The sequence below is a fragment of the Hemicordylus capensis genome, chromosome 4 (genome assembly GCF_027244095.1).
Source record: "Hemicordylus capensis ecotype Gifberg chromosome 4, rHemCap1.1.pri, whole genome shotgun sequence".
In the NCBI taxonomy this organism is placed as follows: Eukaryota; Metazoa; Chordata; class Lepidosauria; order Squamata; family Cordylidae; genus Hemicordylus; species Hemicordylus capensis.
The window spans coordinates 23299735-23322015 of NC_069660.1; the positions used below are offsets into that span (position 1 = coordinate 23299735).

General features: G+C 44.5%; 1 long non-coding RNA gene across 1 annotated transcript in view; it reads right to left on the bottom strand.

Moving 5' to 3' along the window:
• Window positions 1-757: 757 nt before the first annotated feature.
• LOC128324949 (uncharacterized) overlaps window positions 758-22281 on the bottom strand; it is a 78230-nt gene continuing 56706 nt past the window's right edge. Inside the window, exons 2-3 of the long non-coding RNA XR_008307174.1 lie at window positions 3155-3293; window positions 758-857 (exon numbers count right to left, since the gene is read on the bottom strand). This is a non-coding gene — a long non-coding RNA (uncharacterized LOC128324949). The remainder of the gene's footprint in view (window positions 858-3154; window positions 3294-22281) is intronic.

A 22281-nucleotide genomic window follows, 5' to 3' on the forward strand; every position in this document is an offset into this window, starting at 1 on the left:
GTCTGGATTTGAGCTCCCTGCTGGAATGAGCTGCTGAAATAAGCTCCCCATCTCTGACAACTTTTAAAAAGTCTTAAAGACACATTTATTCACCCAGGCATTTAAAGTTGACTGACTGACTGACTGAATGAATATGCAAAAAGGGTCACCCGTGAGATAGGAAACTGCCATATACTGAGTCAGACCATTGATCTATCTAGCTCAGTATTGTCTTCACAGACTGGCAGCGGCTTCTGCAAGGTTGCAGGCAGGAATCTCTCCCAGCCCTATCTTGGAGAAGCTAGGGAGGGAACTTGAAACCTTCTGCTCTTCCCAGAGCGACTTCATCCCCTGAGGGGAATATCTTGCAGTGCTCACACATCAAGTCTCCCATTCATATGCAACCAGGGCAGATCCTGCTTAGCTATGGGGACAAGTCATGCTTGCTACCACAAGACCAGCTCTCCTCTCCAAATCCCAGTCCTCTTATTGATTGATTGATTGGATTGGATATGCTTTGTATACCATCTGAGACCCAACTGACAATGGGCCAGTGTATAATAAGAAGAAAAACAAAGATTAAACAGCATTAAAATCCAATCAATGACAGTGCAAATTAAAAATGCATAAAACACCTAAAAATAATTAAAAAACAGTAAAGCTGATAAGAGCCAGCAGCAACCAGTATAAACAACAGAAGTATAGGCCAAATGCCTGATGGAATAAGAAGGTTTTAGGTTGGCACTTACAGTATAGAAGGTGGTCTCCAGATGGGTCTCTTTAGGGAGGGCATTCCACAGTCAGGGGCCACTACCAGGACTGTTGGAGATGCAGCTCCTGATGGCATTGACTCTTGGCACCAGCAACCCTAAAGACCACTAGGGGTATTAGGGATAGAGACAGTGAGCAAAGGAATCCCCTCTTGACAACACTTTCTCTACCCTACATAAGAACAGCCCTGAAGGATCAGGTCCAAGGCCTATTTAGTCTAGCGTCCTGTTTCACACAGTGGCCTAACTGTACAGTTGCCTCTGGGGAGCCCACAGGCAAGAGATGAGGGCACACCTTCTCTCTCCTGCTGTTGCTCCCCTGCAACTGGTATTTAGAGGCATCTTGTCTCTTAGGTTGGAGGTGGCTTATAGCCCTCAGATGAGTAGCCACTGATAGACTTATCTTCCATGACTTTATCTAAGCCCTTCTTAAAGCCATCCAGGCTGGTGGGTGTCTCAACATCTTGTGGCAGAAGATTCCATAAGCACTGCCATGGAGCTAAAAAGTGGCTGTGTAAGGTGCCTCAAATGATGCAGCTGACAAAAAGAAATCTGTTTCTTAAAAATGAATAAATATTGGAACATACTGTATTATTTTTCTTTGAAGAAAAAAAAGAGAGAGATTTTTCTCTCAGGGAGTGATATGTCATTTGCTTCCTTTCACTTCTTGCTTGGTTATTTGCAGTTAGAGCCTTCAAACTAGGTGTTTGGGTGACAAAATGGCAAATGTAGTTCAATGTAAGCAAGTGTAAAGTGAGGCATATTGGAACAACCCCCCACCCCCCAACTCACTGATGGGGTCTGAGCCATCAGTGACTGACCAAGAGAAAGATCTTGGGGTCGTGGTGGACAGCTCATTGAAGATGTCAACTCAGTGCATGGCAGCTGTGAAAAAGACAAATTCCATGCTTGGGATCATTAGCAAGGGGATTTAAATTAAAATTGCAAATATCATAATGGTGCAGCCACATTTGCGGCCATAAAATCTATGGTGTGGCCACATTTGAAGTATTGCATACAGTTCTGGTCACCATACCTTAAGAAGGACACAGTAGAACTGGAAAAGGTGAAACCAAGATGGTCAGGGGCCTAGAGCACCTTCCTTATGAGGAAAAGCTACAGCATCTGGGGCTTTTTAGTTTGGAAAAGACGTGACTATGGGGAGACATGATATAGGTGTATAAAATTAGGCATGGAGTGGAGAGAGTGGACAGAGAGAATTTTTTTCTCCTTCTCTCACAACACTAGAACCAGGGATCATCCCATGAAACTGAAGGCTGGGAAATTTAGGAACAAAAGAAGGAAGTACTTTTTCACACAGCACATAATTATTTCATAAAAGCACATGAATGCTTTTAATAATTATGAAAGCACAGCACATAAACGTATTTCAGCTGCCCACTGAAATAAGAGCATCTCCTTCTGTTTGTTTTTCAGAAAGACTCTCAAGACTCACCTGTTCTCTCAGGCTTTTAATTAGAATTAATTCTAATAATTTGTTTTAATAACTGTTTTATCCAATTGTTTTTATTGTGTTTCGTTGATTTTAATCTGTGACTTTTTATATTGTTTTGATTTTTTTTACACTGCCTAGAGATGTACATTTCAGGCAGTATAAACATATGACAGACAGGTAGATAGATAGATTTCTATGCCATGGGATGTGCTGATGGCTACTAGTTTGGATGACTTTAAAAGGGGCTTGGACAAATTCACGGAGGACAGATCTATTAATGGCTACTACTCTGGTGGCTATAGGCCACCTCCAGCCTCAGAGGTAAGATGCCTCTAAATACCAGATGCAGGGGAGCAACAGCAAGAAAGAGGGCATGCACTCGCCTCTTACCTGTGAGCTTCTGGTGGGCCACTGTGTGAAGCAGGTTGCTGGACTAGATGGGCCTTGGGTCTGATCCACTTCTTATGTTGTGAGCTGTGCGCTGTTCCTCTGAAATTGTTTATGATGCCAGATTGTCCTCCCATCCTCAGTTGTGGGCTTGAAACAATCACATTCCCTTGAACTCTCAGGAAGGAGCAGCCATCTGGAGTCACATCATTACGCTGAAGAAGGCTGTCAGATTGCAGCTTCCAAATGTGGCAGCTGTAAATTAATATCTCTCTGGGGAGATTTGGCACAATTCAGGGATGTTCTGAGAATTTGCTGGGATGTTACATGGGCCCCCTTCAGCAGTTTGATCTGTGCGGGGAGCTGAAGAAGCTTGCAATTATTTGTTAGCACATTGGTTTGGCAGCACAAACCCAGCAGTCATCAGAAGAACCTTTTCCACTCAGATCAGGAAGAAACTGAAAGTGACTTTAGAAAAGCACAGCAGGGCAATTTGTTTGCAACCATAAAAGCCTTTCCTGAAGACTGATTTTGCATGCAATAAATACATTGTTATTATTACCATATCCTTATTTATTACAAGGTGTATCCTATCTTTCCTTCAAGGAATGGAGCCATAGCCTGGAGGTAGTGCATTTGCTTAGCATGCAGAAGGCCCCAGGTTCAGTTCATTCATTCAGTCCGTTTATATGCCGTCCTTCCTAGGGTGGTTTACATTAAAATAAAAAACACATAATAAAACAGTTAAAATCAAAATACATTTAAACCAGATTAAAACTTGATACCATAAAAGCCAAGCTAATAAGATGGGTCTTGAAGGTTCTCCTGAAGACCTCCAAGGAAGATAAACCTCTTATATCCACGGCAAGCGTGTTCCACAACCCAGGGGCGACAACTGAGAATGCCCAATCCCAGGGCGCCCCAAGATGGACCCCTCTCCTGATTATCTTAACGAGCTGTGGGGTACTTGTAGAGAAAGGTGATCTCTCAGGTAACCTGGATCTAAGCCATTCAGGGCTTTAAAGGTAACTAGCTGGGCTGGGTGCAGAGCATCTGTGCCTCTAGTTCTCCCACCTCCACCACCGTTTTCATTGCTCGCCTGCCCCCCGCCGCCACCGTTTTCTTCACCCGCCCACCTGCTGCTGCCATTGTTTTCTTCCCCGCCCACCTACCACCACCATTTTCTTTCTTTCTTTCCCCCCTCGCCTTATGAATTTGCACACAACAAGACATTCTAGAAGGTTTATTTCCAGGTTGCATTTCTCTTGAGGGGAAGTGAGATGTTCCTAATATTGGAAGCACAGCTACACATTACATGCATATGGATGCCACATAAGCCATGTGGCAACTATTTCTGAGGGAAAATCTCACAACTCTGAAGATTCTTTATAGTCCAGCAGGATACATGGAGGATAATAATATTACTAGGGTACAGGCCAAATTCAACAGACATTCCTACCTTAGGGCCAAATGACACAGGATGCAGGAAATCCATGACTGGACCTCATGATATCTTTTTATTTCCTAAAAGTAGCTGCAAGGGAGCCTGATTTAAATCATGGCCTAAATGCATGGGATGTGGAGGGTAACCCTTTCCTCCAGTGCAAATCACTCTCCCCCAATCTGCTAGTCATACATGGGAAAACATACAGGTACCAAACTAGATGTGATATGGGCTATCTGTGTTTGGAATTCCCAGAATGATTTTTGTTGTCGAAAAGCAGCTCTCTCTGTGTGTATGGTATGTGTGTGCGGTATGTGTGAAATTGGTGTGATACAACAGGGTAGGGGGTGGGGCTAATTATACCATAACCCAGTTCCAAATCAGCAACTCTGAAGCAGCAATTAGCTACAGAGGGGAAAAACTTAAGGGCAGAACAAAATTGTGCCTGTCAGTTTCCCTGTCCATGATAGCAACTTCTAATTAAGGACCATTTAAGGCCATTTTCATATGTCCGTAGACTGTGGGACATTCAAAGCTTTCTACAAAATCCAAGTACAATTGTACCCCCCCTACACATGTTGCTGCAGGCTTCCATGCTATTTCCTAGCATGATCTTATCCTTTGTACATATGCTAAGTAGGGACCTTGTGCAATTTTTTGCAGCTCCACCTGCTTGTAAGATCTTGTACCCCATGATCCCCTTTCCATTTCTACTTTTGTGGTTACTGGGCAAATGGGTGGCTTCTTCCCGGAATGCAAGAACTGGCCAGCAGGTAGTACTGCAAAAGTTGCACAAGTTCCCTACTCAGCATGTATACAGAGGGTAAGATTGAGCTATTGAGCTAGGAAGCATGGAATAGGGATGTACAAACAGGTTCAATGTCGAACGTTTGGTTTGACTGTTCATGGTTGAACCGAACCACCTCCTGTTCGGTCCAACCTGGGGCCAAACTCCCCCCACCCCGTTTGGGGGCTTCATGTCCTTAAAATCCCCCCCCCAATACTACCTCTGGGGGAGTTGTTTGAGACAGGGGAGGGGTGTCCCGCGGAGGTTCTTCCTCCTCTGCCAGCCTCCCTTAGTAAAAAAATTGACCATTCTTCAGCCGGTTTTTGGCCTTTCCTCCCCGGTGAGGGGACCATTCTGGAAGCTGCTGCACCTGCGCAACAGGCCTCTGCGTGGCCTGGTTCATTTTTTTACTAAGGGAGGCCAGTGGGGAGAGGGGGAACCTCCACAGATCCCCCCCCCGCCACCTCGGACAACTCCCTCAGAGAGGATAAGTTTGATAAATAAATAAATAAATAAATAAATAAATAAAGCAAGCTCGCGGACCCCCCCCGACTGAATCGAACTGGGGGGGGGTTCATGGGGGTTCCAGACCAAACTGGCCTGGTCCAGTTTGGGTCCAGTTTGGACTTGAATCGAACTGGACCAGCCGGTTCCGTGCACAGCCCTAGCATGGAAACCTGCAGCAGCTTGTATATGGAGAATAAAATTGTGCTTGGAACTTGCACAAGAGAAAGCTTTGCATATCCAGCACTTTCTTGCCATATCGAAGTGGCCTAAGTAGAATAATTGTTTCTAGAAAAACAATATTTGTTTAATAAAGTTCATGTTAAAAATGTTCTCTAAAGTTGTATCTTTTCCCTTTTCAACAATGAACAGTCCACAGAAGCTCAGTGCTTAAATGCAGTGCTTCATCTTGGGAATAGTGTGTATAAAATTGGTGGCGCACATTTGCTTGAGACTTGTTTTTATTAAACTACACTAAGGAAAATAATTAAAAAATTTTTTTAAACAAAATGGTTTCACATTAATAATTCAAGTAGTCTTTGAAGCTCAGTCTGCTATCTGACACAATGTAAGGTGTAGCCTTGATTAATTCTCTAGTTGCCAAGGGAGCAAAAAGCCTATTACTAAGAGGTTAACATCCAGAACAAACACAATATACGACAGGTTTCCTTTATATTCTTGGAGTGTCGTCTATATCTTAAACTAAGTATTAGAGCAGGCTTTTATTAGTATTAGATCAGACTTTTAGCCTATTTGAACTTTCCAAACCAAGCCTAGCCCGGCAATGAACAATTTTCTGTGATTTTGAATGTTTAGAAAACCAGGGTTAGAAAACCAGGGTTAGAAAACCTTGGATCTCCTGCTGTTGCTGAACCACAATTCTCATCATCCCCAGCCAGTGGAGATCAGTGGAGATGCAGTCAGTGGCTCTCCAACACCTGGATTGCTAAGAGCAAACAGCTGGAGAGCCAAGGTTGCCCTGGTATAAACATACATGCTGACTTCCCATCCACGGTCACATCTTTGTCCTTAGCATCAGAGTTCTCTGTGGGCATTCCCTTGATTCCTCTGCCCTCAATCCCAATATACCTCTATCTGTTAGGGCTGTGAAGTTGTGCCACCCTGACAGGCATGTTCAGATGCAGTTCTGCACCGACAGCAGTGTGAACTCTGACAGACTTTGCAACTTTTGCTCAACTCCTGCTGTCAATGTGGAGCTCCACTGAAGTTCTGACATTCCTGTCAGGTCTGACAGGACCTGCCCTTTCCCCACCCTCTCCTCTTTCTCAAGGATTTGTAATGTCTTTAAGGGCTGCAGCCACCCTAGTGTCTAAAGAACTCCTGACTCCTGACATGGACCTTTCTAAGGTCCTTTTCTGAAGCCCTCTCTAGGTGGCTGGAGAAAGGGGAAAGGGCCGTCTCTTTTAGCATCTCTACTGTGGAATGCTCTCCCTAAGGAAGCTCATTGGCACCAAATCCCCATGTCTTGTCAGTGCTGGCTAAATATCCTTTTATTAATCCAGACTTTTAAAAGATATCATTCAATTGGTTCTATCCTACTGATTTGCCCTGGTGCCCTGCTTTTAAAATTGCATCTTGATTTCTTTCTTGATTTCTTTCTTGATTTCTTTCTTGATTTCTTTCTTTCTCTCTTTCTTTCTTTCTTTCTTTCTTTGTAAATAGCAGTTATAAGCCACCCTGTAAGTTTGTTCAGTGGCATTAAATAGTTTCAATCAATGAAAATATTAAAATCTGTCAACCAGGAGAGCTGGTCTTGTGGTAGCAAGCATGAGTTGCTCTTTCTGCTAAGCAGGGCCTGCCTTGGTTTGCATTTGAATGGGATACTCCATATGAGCACTGAAAGGTATTCCCCTTAGGGGATGGGGCATCCCTGGGAAGAGTACCTGCATGCTTCCATGCAGAAGGTTCCAAGTTACCTCCTTGCCATCTCCAGATAGGGCTAAGAGAGTCTCCTGCCTGTAGGCTTGGAGAAGCTGCTGCCAGTTTGTGTAGACAATACTATATAATCTGTCCCTACAATCAGGCTCTGTACAGGACAGGAAAGTAGCCAATGTGACTCCAATTTTCAAAAATGGATCCAGTGGGGACCCAGGAAATTAGAGGGCCGTCAGCTTAACTTCGGTGCTGGGTAAATTGATGGAAGGTATACTTAAGGACAAAATTGTTAAGCATATAGAAGAAAAGGCATTGCTGAAGGAGAACCAGCATGGTTTCTGCAAAGGAAAGTCTTGCCTCACTAACCTCTCGGCATGTGGATAAAGGTTATCCAGTTGACATAGTATACTTGGACTTCCAAAAAGCTTTTGATAAAGTTCCCCACCAAAGGCTCTTGAGTAAACTTAGCAGTCATCAAATAAAGGGACAGGTTCATGTGTGGATTGGTAACTTGTTGAAGGACAGGAAACAGAGAGTAGGAATAAATGGAGAGTTTTCACAATGGAGGTAGGTAGGAAGTGGGGTCCCCCAGGGATCGGTACTGGGACCAGTGTTCTTTAACTTGTTCATAAACGATCTAGAAGTTGGGTGAACAGTGAACCGGCCATATTTGCAGATGACACTAAACTATTTAGGGTAGTGAAATCCACAACAGATTGTGAGGAACTCCCAGATGATCTCTCCAAACTGGGGGAGTGGGCAGCAAAATGGCAAATGCATTCAATGTAAACAAGTGTAAAGTGATGCACAGTGGGGCAAAAAACACCAGCTTCACATATACACTGATGGCATCTGAGCTGTCGGTGACTGACTAGGAGAGAGATCTTGGGGTCATGCTGGACAGCTCATTGGAAGTGTCATCTCAGTGTGCGGCAGCTGTGAAAAAAGCTAATTCCATGGTAGGAATCATTAGGAAGGGGATTGAAAATAAAAATGCTAATATTATAATCCCCTTATACAACTCGATGGTGAGGCCACATCTGGAGTATTCCGTACAGCTTTGGTCACCATATCTTAAGAAGGATATTAGAGAACTGGAAAAGTTGCAGAAGTGGGCAACCAAAATGATGAGGGGCCTGGAGCACCTTCCTTATGAGGCTAGGCTACAACATCTGGGGCTCTTTGCCTCCAAAAAGAGGTGACTAAGGGGAGACATGACTGAAATGTATAAAATTATGCATGGATTGGAGAGGGTAGACAGTAAGAAATTTTTCTCCCTCTCTCACGTTAGAACCAGGGGTCACCCCATGAAACTGAAGGTCAGGAAATTTAGGACTGACACAAGGAAGTACTTTTCCACACAGTGCATAATTAATCTATGAAATTCTTTGCGATGGGATGTGGTGATGGCCACCAGCTTGGATGGCTTGAAAGGGGCTTAGACAGATTCATGGTGGACATGTCTATCAATGGCTACTAGTCTGATGGCTTTGGGCCATCTCCAGCCTCAGAGGCAGGACGACTCTGAGTACCAGTTGCAGGGGAGCAAGAGCAGCAGAGAGGGCATGCACATACCTCTTGCTTTTGGGCTTCCCAGTGGCATCTGATGGGCCACTGTGTTAAACAGGATGCTGGACTAGAGGGGCCTTGTGCCTGATTCAGCTATGTACTGAGCTAGATGGACCAATGTTCTGATTCAGTAGAAGGCGGCTTCCTATGTTTCCATATAATCATAAATAGATACCGCATGCCTGAAGGCCATGTAAATCCACTCCTCTTTCTACAAGAGCCTATTAGCAGCCAGCTGGCGAAGCTGCTTAGTTACAGACCTTCAGATCAATGCCTCCCAGCCATCCCTGGTTGCCTTGCAACACCATGGAGTTCATTGGGATGAAGGGAAAGTGATAGCTCTCCATCTCACTTTGCCTTTTATATCCATTTGCCATGACCCATAAAGTTAAACATGCAGCAGCAGGCCACATATGGGTCCCTGTGGAAATCTATATGTGCAGCCACCACACTGGTTGCTGGGGGAGTTGGGGGGTGGGGAAAGGCAGAGAAAGTTTGGGTAGGGGTAGCCAGCTTCAAAACAGTGCAATAAACAGCTCTTTATGGGCACACACATCCAATGCTGTGCCACAGCCTGATGCTCAAAAAGCATCTGTGATTCTCCAAAGCTGCCTTTTGTTATTTGAATCTCTCTCTCTCTCTCTCTCTCTCTCTCTCTCTCTCTCTCTCTCTCTCTCTCTCTCTCTCTCTCTCACACACACACACACACACACACACACACACACACACACACACACACACACACACACCCATCACTTTCTCTAGGCTATAGTAATAAGGTAGACTGGAATTGGTCATATCAGAGACTTTTATTTTTGTAAAAGGCCTGTAGCATAAGATGCTGCAATGGTCGGGCATCGTTTTCTTCGATTGTTATCTTTTATCAAGGTAAATAACACTTGCAGCAGGGAGAAACATTCCTTAGTCCATGATGTTCTGTGCACTAGTCTTTCTCTCCAGTGAAAGCAAGTAAGCCTTTTCAGCTAAAAGAAATATCTTTCAGGAACCTGTTTGTATGTTGAGCAACCAGATTAAATCCTGCTGGCTGTTTGGATTCTGCTGAGTTCATTAGGAAGGTGAATAAAGCACCTTCAGTGGTGTGGGAGCCCAATCAGCCTGCTGCATGAGTTAAACCATGGCATTTCAGACATCGGCAGGGATGAGAAAAAATGTTTCTTAGATGAACCATAAGCAGCTGTTGAGTGGGAGCCCACAAACTAGGAACCACGGGGTCAGAACTGTGGGCAAGGGCAGCTTTGCCATGACATGCAAGTTGGTTGCCTTAGATGTTGGTTTGGGGATATATGCTGGCTCCAGCAATCTCTAGGGCAGAAGTAGGCAACCTTGGCTCTCCAGCTGTTGTTGAACTACAACTCCCATCATCCCCAGTCACAATAAGCTGGTATCTAGAATCAGCAGCCTAACATAATATCATGAGTCCAAAATAAGAATCCCCAAACTGAATGGCTGACATCCTGACTTACAAAAGTGCACAATATTATAAGCTTTCCATTGCTTTCAGTGGGAGAGAGCGAGACCCGGAAGCTGTTTGACTGCCTGTAACGACTGTCTTTTCCTTGCTATTGGCATGAAATTCTTAGACATTTTACAATCCCTTTGAAGGAGCAGACCTGCTAAATATCAGACAGGTAGGCCTTGAGTTTCTTGTTTTGTAGGCAATTTGAAAAGGTGCACAACAGTAGGAGATTTCAGTGGGAGAGAGTGACACCTAGCTGCGTTCATGCTACTTGTAACTTTGGCATTCTACAACCCCGGGGCAGCCCAAGGATTGCTGTGCCCAAGATGAGGCACCAAATGACGAGGCCCCATGACCCTGGTGGGGGCCAGCCCCCTTTCAATACCAACTCTGGTGACCTTTGAAAGTGGCACAGAGGGACCAGGGAGGAAGCAGGAGCGAGGCCACCATTGGGCTAATGGGTTCAAAGAACCTGGGCCGCCACCCCCAGGGGCCACGCTTCGTGGCCCCAGACACACACCGTGACATCTGACATCAGGCGCGGGGGGTGGGGCGTTATTTCACTCCCAAACTGGGCTACGCGGCCCCGTTTGGGACTGAAATCAGCCCGCACTGTGTTGGCTGTGCGGCTGGAGTGACTCTCCCTGCCTTTTAAAGGCAGGGCAACAATGAAGCATCTATTACAATCTTGTTTTCCCCTGCTCTCTGCTTGCCAGATGGAGCCTATGACCGCAGTTTGATCTGTAGGAATCAGCAAGCAAAGCTTTTCACAGCACGGGGATAAACATTGGGTCTGCCCAACCTGCAGTAAATGGTGGGCTTCTCTGCATGCCGTCATCACAATCTGGCTGGGTGACCTGCAGTCTTTTGCTCCCCTTCTACCTTCTTATTCTCTGGCCACTTGTCAACCAGGGAGCTCACACAATTTTGCAGTGCTACCTTCTGGCCAATTCTTGCATTTAGGGATTGACTCACGATTGCCACAAAAGTAGTTAGGAAAAGGGTGGGTTAAAATAACGGAATGGAAGAGATGGCCACAGCTAGGGGAGAGGGGCCCCATGTTCGGCCATCTCTCTGGCGGCCCCTTGGAGTAAGGGAGATAATGAAGGGGGCACCTCAGGAGCTGGAGGGGGGCAGGTTCTTTGACCCCATTTGCTCAATTATAGCTAGACCCCTAGCTGGCCAGCAGGTGGAACTGCCAAAATTTTGCAAGCTCCCTGCTTGAAGTGCGGCCAGAAAATATGACTGCAGAAGAGAAGAGAGCAAAAATCTGTGGGTCTGTCTGTACAGCCAGTCAGATCATGCTGGCCACTTGTGGGAACGTCTGCAATTGATTGCTATCTTGACAGACTCATTATCACCTACTAATATCTATGTATCAAGCTGTTAATAGTCATAGCTGCACTAGCTAACATAAAATTTGGCAGCCTTGCTCAGAGGGTGTAATGAACAGCTACTCCAGATTTTACCTGTTCACCAACTCAATTATTCCGATTGTGCCACCTACGCCCATAGCACTTTACAATTATTCCAAGTCAGTTATTCTGATTGTGCCACCTACGTCCATAGCACTTTACACAGATGAATGTTTTGGAGGAGAGAATCCACTGAATTTTGGAGGAGATCTGGGAGACTGAAGGCTAGATTCTGCTCTAGAAGACTTTGATCACACACAGACAGACCGTTTCTACAATGATCTATCAATTGGGCAAGTCATCATGCTCTTGGTTTCTGGGAATAAACATTTTTCAGATGACAACCCTGTCATCCCTAAATGTGGTGGTGGGGGGGAAATCCTCTTATGAACCAGGTCTTTATGAACCGTTTAGCAATAAGTTCTTCATCTCTATTATATTCCTAACATCCTACCATTTGATGAGCTGATTTAGGTCTTTAGCTCCATTAGTCTCAAATTATCTGTGAATGAATGGATTAGTCATTTCTGTTATTGTACTAGCCATTTGGAAACTTTTTTTCACACCCTTCTGCTAATAGGTAGTAATGAATTCATTTTTGATACATGCTTTTAGCTACCCATGAACCCCAGGGAAACCTTTGAGACAAAATGGTAAAGTTTGACCTAGATTAAAGTATAACTTTTGGTTCATTCCATACAAGCAAGAGATATTCCTTTCCTTTCCCTTCCTTTCCTGCAGAGGCGTATCTAGGGAAAACGGCGCCTGGGGCAAGCACTGAAATGGCGCCCCCCACACCCCCCCAACATACTACATTATACTTAGGTTTTTCCTCACAAGCGCCCGCCGCTGCCGCGAAGCCAGGCCACTGACTGGCCGCCAGGCGCCAGCAAAGCAATGGGGGGGGGGCACGGGCAGCGCGGAAGGGACCGCTCGTGGGGGAGGGGGCGCCGACGCGCTCCCTTGACTGCTGCAGTGCTGCTGCACTGAGCAGGAAACATTTGTATTAACAAAAAATTTTAAAAAAAATTTTTTTAAAAAATTTGTCATGGCGGCGCCCCCCACATGACCAGAAAAGATGGCGCCCGGGGCATGTGCCCCCCCTGCCCCCCCTATAGTTACGCCTCTGCTTTCCTGGTCTCCTTTTCTTAATTAGGATTGCTTCCAAAATGGTTTTCATCTGAATTTATTTTAGGATTTTATAGTTCTGACTTACCTGATCAGGTTTCTGAAGTGGAATTGATGCATTAAGAATCCTCCATTGTTCCTTTTAATTTTTTTTTTTAAATCAGTTTCTTCAGAGGCTAACATCCTGACCTACAGAGACCTGTGCTGCATGAAGAAGCACGAGGGATGTATGAACCGGCTTGATCTTGATACAGTTCAAGCTTGAGCCAGTTTGGTTCAAGGGCACAACCACAAACTGAACCGTCACATCTCGTATCATGCAAATGGCCCATGTGCATGCATGGTGGCCCAAAAATGGCTGCTGTGAGCATCAACAGGGCTGAAACGTCCCCAAGGTGGGCCAAAACAGGCCATGGGGAGATGGGGAGAGACCAGCAGGGGAGGGGGAGCCTCTACAGACCCCCTCACAGCTGCAGCTGTAACCTCCGAGGCAGCAGAAGCCCTCAGCAGCAGCAAGTCAACCTTTTTTTAGAAACAAATTTATTGGCACCCGGCATCCCCAAACTGGGCCCGAACCAGTTTGAATTTGAACTGAACCAGGTCCCCCATTGGGGAGTGCCAAAACTGAACATGCCCAGTCCGGTTTGAATATGATTTGGATTCGAACCAGGCAAACCGGATTTATGCACATCCCGAAGAAGCACCTATGCTACTGAAGAGTTCCTGACTTATGCAGCACCAGTGCTTGTGTGGGGTGTGTGTGTGTTTGTGTGTGAATTTTACTGATCTCCTCTTCCCCCTGAAGTGCCCTGTGCCACTGGAAAATATGTCCCCAAGGGTTATACAACCCTTGGGGACGTATTTTTAGGTGGCACAGGGGATTTCTAGGGGAAGGGGAAATCATTGAAATTCACCTCATCTGTGTAATTGCTGTTGGTGAGTTAGTTGAACCCATCCTCAACACATGTACATCTCATGCAGTGCCGCATCCATTTGAGGGGGCCAACTGGGCACTTTAGGCCCCTCCCTGATTCAGATCAGGGCTTTGAAGGGAGGTGCCTAAAGTGCCCCATCAAATAAACCCTGATTCAAATCAGGGCTTTTGCAAAGCTTCAGGCTTTGCAAACCACTCAATGCTTATTGTAGTCTCTGATTATCTGGTTGGATAGGGTTATTTGTATTCACAAGGCAGGTTATGGAAGAAAACATTCATTCATTTTTCATGCTTCTCTGTAGAAGAGCAGGCATTCTTTGAGCTCCTGCAAGTGACTGTCTCCAGAGTTTGCTGGCCAGCTCTCTCACCATTCTCCACTTGTTATCGTGAGTGGCAGTATTTGAATCACATAATTTCTTCAGAATGGCCTCAGCCATGGCCCATAGCAGTGCCATGTTTTGGAAAAGCAAAAGAAACGGAAAGAAAAATAATTCCAAAGCACAAAGTCATCCTTGGGCACCCACCTAATTCCTCCTCCTAACTCTGCCATTTGTTTCTTTGCCATTTGTGCCATTTACACAAGCTGCAGAAATATAATGTGTGTGTATGTGGGTGTGGGTGTGCAGCCTGTCACGAAAAGCAGCAGTATGGAGCTCTTTCTTCGTAGCAAAAGTCTTCCCAACTTTGGGTGCCCAGATGTTGCTGGACTATAACTCCCATCATCCCCTGTGGCCAGGGATGATGGGAGTGGTAGTCCAACAACATCTGGGGACCCAAGGCTAGGAACCCCTGCCTTAGCAGATCTTTTTTGAGGAGGGGGGGCCAGAGGGCTCTTCAAGTGAACACTAGAAGCGCTTCCTAGCTAGCTAATTAACTGAAGACATTTATGGAGGGAAGATTCACTGGCCGGCAACCTGCCAATTTCAGTGATGAGCAAGAAGTCTCTTCCATCTGCAGCTCTACTCCAAAGGAAATGGATAATGACTCGCATCTCATAGATCATCCTGGGAAGGGAGCTTGTTTGCTTGTTTATTTAACATTTTTGATGCTGTTCTTGGACCATAACAAACTCAACTCAATTTGTTTGTTTTAACAACTTGGTGTCGCTTTTCTGTTGCCATAGTGGCCATCCAAGTGGGGTAAAGTGCACAGGCCAGCCAAAAACACATTAAAAACCATGTCTGAATCCTGCTGTTTGCAAGTGTGCCGTTCTTTGCAGCTTGTTTGCGCAAGCCATGGAGAAAATCAATAAAATACCCATTAGAAACAGTTCTCACAGAAAAACATCCACCTACAATCAAATCAAGAATTTTTCAACCAGCTCTACAAGACTGATTGAACAGCCATGCTTTCATCAGGTGCTGAAATGCCATGAGATCAGTAACCAGAAGTGCTTCTGATGAGAGCATCGTCCAGAGCAAGGAGAGGCAACCTTGGGATGCCAGCTTTGGTGGAAATATAATCTCCATCAACCCTGGGTACAATAATTAGAGGAAGGGGGGATGATGGGAGTTGTAGTCCAACAACAGCTGTTGTGCCAAGGTTGCATAGCCACCAGTTCTGAGAAGATACAACTGGAAGCTGTTGCAGAATTCACTTCTGGGAAAGCTGGGGCCTAGAGCAGAGGGAAGGGTTGCAGTTCAATGGGAAGGGTTGCAGTTCAGCAGTAGAGCACATGCTTTGCACTGAGAAGGTGTCCAAACCCTGGCATTCTTCACTGAATCTCAGAGAGCAAGGCTCAAAAAGACTTCTGCTCAAGATCTTGGGAGGCACCAATCCTCTTGTGAAAATGTGTTGCAGTGGTGCTATGTCTGGAGTGTGCATCACAACCAGTGTTGCGTTAGTGCATGTGCATAAGCGCAAGGTGCACAACTGGTGGCCTCCCTTGTATGTTTTGCAGGAATCTTTGGCAGAAGAAGAGAAAAATGCAATTCTGAAGTCCCCAATTATGAAGCGACAGTCTTCTTGCACTAGTGCAGCTTTGTTGGGCAAGTGCTTCATTCGTCTTGGTGTGGGTTAAGAATTGATTGAATGTATGTATGTATGTATGTATGTATGTATTTCTTTATTTGTTTTATTTAATACATTCCTATACTGCCCAAAATGCAAGTTTTCTGGGTGGTTTACAAAACAATAAAGACAGCCAATAAAAGATTAAAACATTCCAACAATTAAAATTAAAAAGTTAAAACTATTAAAACACAATTAAAACAGTACCTAGTTAAAAGCTTGGGTGAACAAATGCATCTTGACTGCCCTTTTAAAAGTTTGAGAGATGGGGAGGCTCTTATTTCAGCAGGGAGCATGTTCCAAAGTTTCAGGGCAGCAGCAGGGAAGGCCCGTCCCTGAGTGGCCACCAGACAAGCCGGTGAAAACTGCAGACGAACCTCTCCAGATGATCTCAATGGGCGGTGTAGTTCCTAGCGAAGAAGACGTTCTCTTAAATACCCAGGGCCCAAGCTGTTTAGGGCTTTATAGGTTATAACCAAATCCTTGTACTCTGTCTGGAAACTTACCGGCATTCAGTGTAGATGTTTTAAGATAGGAGTGATATGGTCTCTCCAAGATGACCCAGAGACCAATCTGGCTGCTGCATTCTGGACTAACTGCAGTTTCTGGACTACGTACAAGGGCAGTCCCACATAGAGTGCATTGAGTAGTCAAGTCTGGAGGTGACCAGCAGATGTACTACTGTTCTGAGGTCATTTATCTCAAGAAATGGATGCAGTTGGCGTATCAGCCGAAGTTGATAAAAGGCACCTCTGGCCACGGCCTCAACCCAGGACACCAGGGAGAGGTTTGTGTCCAGAAGCACCCTCAGACTGCAAGGAAGCCCCCAGGGTTCAACATATGATCATGGCTGACTGGATAAGGCAGATGGTGTATTGGCAGAGGCAGTGGACTGGGTGCTGCCTACATCAAGTCACACCCTCCACCCACACAAAGCTTTCCTGGCAGCAGTGTTGTCCCAATCCAGCCTGTCTGGCAACCATAGCTGCCACCCTCCCTTCCCCACCCCACCTTCCAGAGGACAGGGAACAGAGTAGCAGGGTGCCTCTTTAAACTACTTTGTGCTGCCCTCTTCCCTTTGAAAAAGCAGAGTGCAGCGAGAAGCAGAAACAAAGGTTGCTGCTTCTGGCTTGGCTGCCATCATGATATAAGTCACTGTCAGGGCTGCTCAACTTTGGGCCTCCTGCAGATGTTGGCCTGCAACTCCCATAATCCCTGGCTATTGGCCACTGTGGTTGGGCATTATGGGAGTTGTAATCCAAAAACAGCTGGGTGGCCAAAGCTGAGTACAGAGGCGTAACTAGGGAAAATGGCGTCTAGGGCAAGCACTGAAACTGTGCCCCCCTGTGCCCCCCCCCCCGCCGCCCAAACATCTGACATGCATCTTTCAGAAAACTTGTATTTTCCTATTCATGTGCAACCAGGGTGGATGCTGCTTAGGTAAGGGGACAAGTCATGTTTGCTACCACAAGACCAGCTCTCCTCTCCTTCTTGAACTGCCATCTGCAAAGCATGGGGTAGGGGGCTTTTGGAGTAAAAATCTATTTTGGGACGGTGGCTTTTCCTTGCCACAGACCCAAGACAGATTCTTACTCCATACCACATAGCTGCTATTTAGTAAACAAAAGCTAAGGGCATCAGAATCAAGGATGCACTTAAGAGAATGTGTAGTTACTTGGGGACCTCAAGAAGCGCAGATGAAGTGCTATGATTCTGGTAATGGAAAGAAATGATATAGAAGTTTGTTCAAACAAACAAACAAACAAACAAACAAATAAATAAATAAATAAATAAATAAATAAAATAAAATAAAATAAAATAAAATAAAATAAAATAAAATAAATAATCACTTGGACTACAAGCTATAATGTTTCCCAGCAGGGAAGAAAATCATGTATAGAGAAAAGAAATCCATTGTGCCTTGCTGTGTCTGGTTTTAAAGTTCATGCTGAGCTAGTTAGACTCACTAGCCTGCTGAATATGCATTTATACAGTAGGGCAACAACAACTTCCCTTCATGTGTGCAACCTGCTCTTCTTCATCCTGGCCCAACCCGCTCCTTATCTATCTAAACCTATAACTCTGTGCTGTGGCGACTCGAGGCTTAGTATGTAAAGATTGAAGCCCTATACACCCACCCACCCTAGCCCCCTCAAAATCTGTTGTTGAAAGTAAGAGAATTCCTCAAAATAGCATGAGATGGGGGGGCAGGGATCTGTAGCAGGAGGAGCAATTGGCTGAAACGAGGGCGGGTGGGGGGGGGTCTTGTGCAAGCAAAACTATCTTTTCACTCACACAAGACACCTTTTGATCCAACCTAAATGGGATTTATTTCAGAGTATTTATTTCCAAAACCCATGATTTCCCCACCTGTTTTGAGGTTGCCTTTGTTTGCCCAACCTTTCCATAAGTTCTCCCCCCTCATCCTTTTACAAGTAGGAACAAATTTGGGGGGTGGGGTGGGGGCGGTGCGGGCGTCCACGTGACATGGCAATGTTGTGCCCCCTACCAAGTGGCACCCAGGGCACGTGCCCTGCCTGCCTACCTCAGTTATGCCTCTGGTTGAGTAGGCCTGACATAAAGGATTGCTGGTGAAGAGAATCAGAGGGGCTTGGGAGGGGAAATTGGGAGAAATCAGCAGGGCTTGAGAAGAGTTTGCCGGGGGAATTGGCAGAGCCTGGATTGGGAATAGTAGGGCTTGGAAGACCATCAGCAGAGAGATCAGTGGGGATTAAAAGAGAGAAGCGGTGGGGCTGGGGGAAGATTGGTGAGGAGATTGGCAGGCTTGAGGGAATCAATGGGTCTTGGGAAAGGAGATTGGTACAGGAAGAATTGGTATCAGCTACAGATGTACCTTCATAATGGTGCAGCGGGGAAATGACTTGACTAGCAAGCCAGATGTTGCCAGTTTGAATCCCTGCTGGTATGTTTCCCAGACTATAGGGAACGCCTATATCGGGCAGCAGTGATATAAGAAGATGATGAAAGGCATCATCTCATACTGAACGGGAGGAGGCAATGGTAAACCCCTCCTGTATTCTACCAAGGAAAACCACAGGGCTCTGTGGGCACCAGGAGTCGACACCGACTCGACAGCACACTTAACCTTACAGATGTGTACTAAAATTAGGGTTGGCATATTCAAGCACTCCAAATCCGGACACCCTAATTTACATGTTATGCAAATTAGCCTGCAAATATTTTGCATACCATGCAAATTAATGGATGCACTGTCCAGTTGACTTGTATTTCCTCTGGATATTTACAAGGGCAAAATAATTTTCTAGCACAAAGTACCACAAAAATAAATGAAGACTACACAAAGTTTGAAATATTAAAAAATCACACTGAGTTTTTCAGTTTGGCCACAATCCTATACACACTTACTTGGGAGGAAAATCTGATTGAAACCAATGTTACTTCCAAGTAGGCATGCATAGAATGGATTGCACTATAAAGCCAAAAACCTTAAACATTACAATGCACAGGTAGGCAGTGATTTACATCAAAATCAAGCTAACCTCTCAGGTGCCCTATAGAGATCCCCTGCTGACAAAAAATAAAGGCAACATTCTTCAGGGGATTACTTATTGTGAATCTCTCACAAAGAAAAACAAATCTAAGTGTTGCATGGATTGACTACAAGAAAGCCTTCTATTCATTGCCTCACACATGGATACTAAAATGTTTAGAAACAACTGGTGTCAGCAAAAACATTCAGATATTTATTTAAAAAAGCAATGGGCATGTGGAGTACACAGTTAACAATCAATGGCGAGGCACTTGGACAGGTTAGCATTAGAAGAGGTATTTTCCAAGGGGACTCACTATCCCCTCTATTGTTTGTAATCGCCATGACCCCACTTTCACAGATACTAAATAAAACAGGCCTCGGATACCAAACATCTAAAACATCAAGTCAAATCAACCATCTGCTGTACATGGACGATCTGAAGTTGTATGGAAAGTCCCAGTCAGAAATCGAATCACTGCTAAACACTGTCCGTATATTCAGTAGCGATATAGCAATGGAGTTTGGACTAGACAAGTGTGCTGCATTAATAATGAAAAGAGGAAAAATAACAAAAACAGAAGGAATAGAACTGCCCAATGGAAGCAAGATCAAGAACCTGGAAGAGAAAGAACCTTACAAATACTTGGGCATTCTCCAGGCTGATAACGTCGCACACACTGAAGTTAAACGAAAAATTGGAATTGAATACATCAGGAGAGTTAGAGAAATCCTCAAGTCCAAACTCAATGGCGGGAACACCATACAAGCCATAAACACCTGGGCTATACCTGTTATCAGATACACTGCAGGAATAATAGACTGGACCCAGGCAGAGCTAGAGACGCTAGATCGTAAGACCAGGAAAATCATGACCATCAATCATTCTCTGCACCCCCGCAGTGATGTCGATAGGCTATACCTCCCTCGCAGCTCAGGTGGAAGAGGAATGCTGCAAGTCCATCAAACGGTAGAGGAGGAGAAATGAGGCCTTGGAGAATATATCAAGGACAGTGAAGAAGATGCACTTCAAATGGTCAAGAACGCGAAACTATTCAACACCAATGAAACAAAGCAGGCCTACAAGAAAGAACAAGTCAAGAACCGAGCAGAAAAATGGAAAAATAAGCCCCTGCATGGTCAATATTTGCACAATATAAGTGGAAAATCAGACATCACCAAGACCTGGCAATGGCTTAAGAATGGCAACTTGAAGAAAGAAACAGAGGGTTTAATACTGGCTGCAGAACAGGCACTAAGAACAAATGCAATAAGAGCAAAAGTAGAAAAATCCACAACAAACAGCAAGTGCTGCCTTTGTAAAGAAGCAGATGAAACAGTGGACCACCTGATCAGCTGTTGTAAGAAGATCGCACAGGCTGACTACAAACAAAGGCATGACAAGGTAGCAGGGATGATACACTGGAACATCTGCCAAAAATACAAGCTACCTGTAGCCAAAAATTGGTGGGACCATAAAATTGAAAAAGTGGTAGAAAATGAAGATGCAAAAATATTATGGGACTTCTGACGACAAACAGACAAACATCTGCCACACAATACACTAGATATAACTGTACTTTAGACGAAAGAAAAACAAGTTAAAATAATCGACATAGCAATACCAGGGGATAGCAGAATAGAAGAAAAAGAAATAGAAAAAATCACAAAATACAAAGATCTACAAATTGAAATTGAAAGGCTGTGGCAGAAAAAGACCAAAACAATCCCAGTGGCAATTGGTGCCCTAGGTGCAATTCCAAAACAACTTGAAGAGCACCTCAACACCATAGGGGCCACAGAAATCACCATCAGCCAATTACAAAAAGCAACTTTACTGGGAACAGCCTATATTTTGTGACAATATCTATAATAACAGCAACAACATTTACAATAAAATCCAGCCATCCCAGGTCCATCAGGAGGACTCGATGTTTGGATAAAACAAACCAGTCAATAACACCTGTCTGACTGTGTAAACAACAACAACAACAACAACAATAATCTGACTAAGCAATCCTGATGACTTGCTTAAAATCCTGGCGTTACCTGGAAATGCAGTGGCTCAGCCTTCCATCCTTCCGAGGTCGGTAAAATGAGTACCCAGAATGTTGGGGGCAATATGCTAAATCATTGTAAACCGCTTAGAGAGCTCTGGCTATAGAGCGGTATATAAATGTAAGTGCTATTGCTATTGCTATTGCTATTGCTATTGCTAAATGGCAACCCTAACTAAAAAGGGTGCTTGAATATGCAGTAAAAATGGTCTGTACGAGTGCATAATCATCTTCATTTTATGTTGCTTAGTTCAGACCTGACAGGACACAAGGAAAAACACAGAAGTCCCAAAATGTAACTGTTTGTACATTCCTACACTGCTCTGCTAACATCTGTGGTCTGATTGAAAAGCGATGCAGGGTGAGAATGAAGAACTTTCTTGTCTAGTGTTGCATATTCTGTCACCTCACCTTTGTGTGAAGCGGAAGCACTCCAGAGATTAAAACACCAGGAGGATGTCATGATGCCATTACATGAAGGAGAATAATTCACAAGGCAAATCAATAGCACGATGTGGTCTATATTTTTGATTAAGTGAACACAGCAATGTTACTGAGCACCAGCTAGGCAAGATGAAGATCTGTGGCAGAATTTCCTGCTCTTTAGATGTTTGTGAAAATAGCAACAGAAAAGCCACCTAGAGATGTACATATCAAGTGGTATTAAAATATGATAAATTAATGAATGAATTTATATTGGAACCACATAATGGGGAAGAGGGCCAGAGGGGTTAACCATCTCCTCCTTTTCATAAGGAAAAATATTAATCCATCCTTAGAGCTATTTAGGGAAAATGCATATATGTGGATGTTCTCACTGACAGGGCAAACAGCAACTTGGGGTCAATTTTATTTATTATTATTTATTTATAACATTTATATACATTTATTTATATACATTTATTTGTTATTTGAAACTGAATCAATCAATCAATACCGCCCCATCCAAATGGCTCT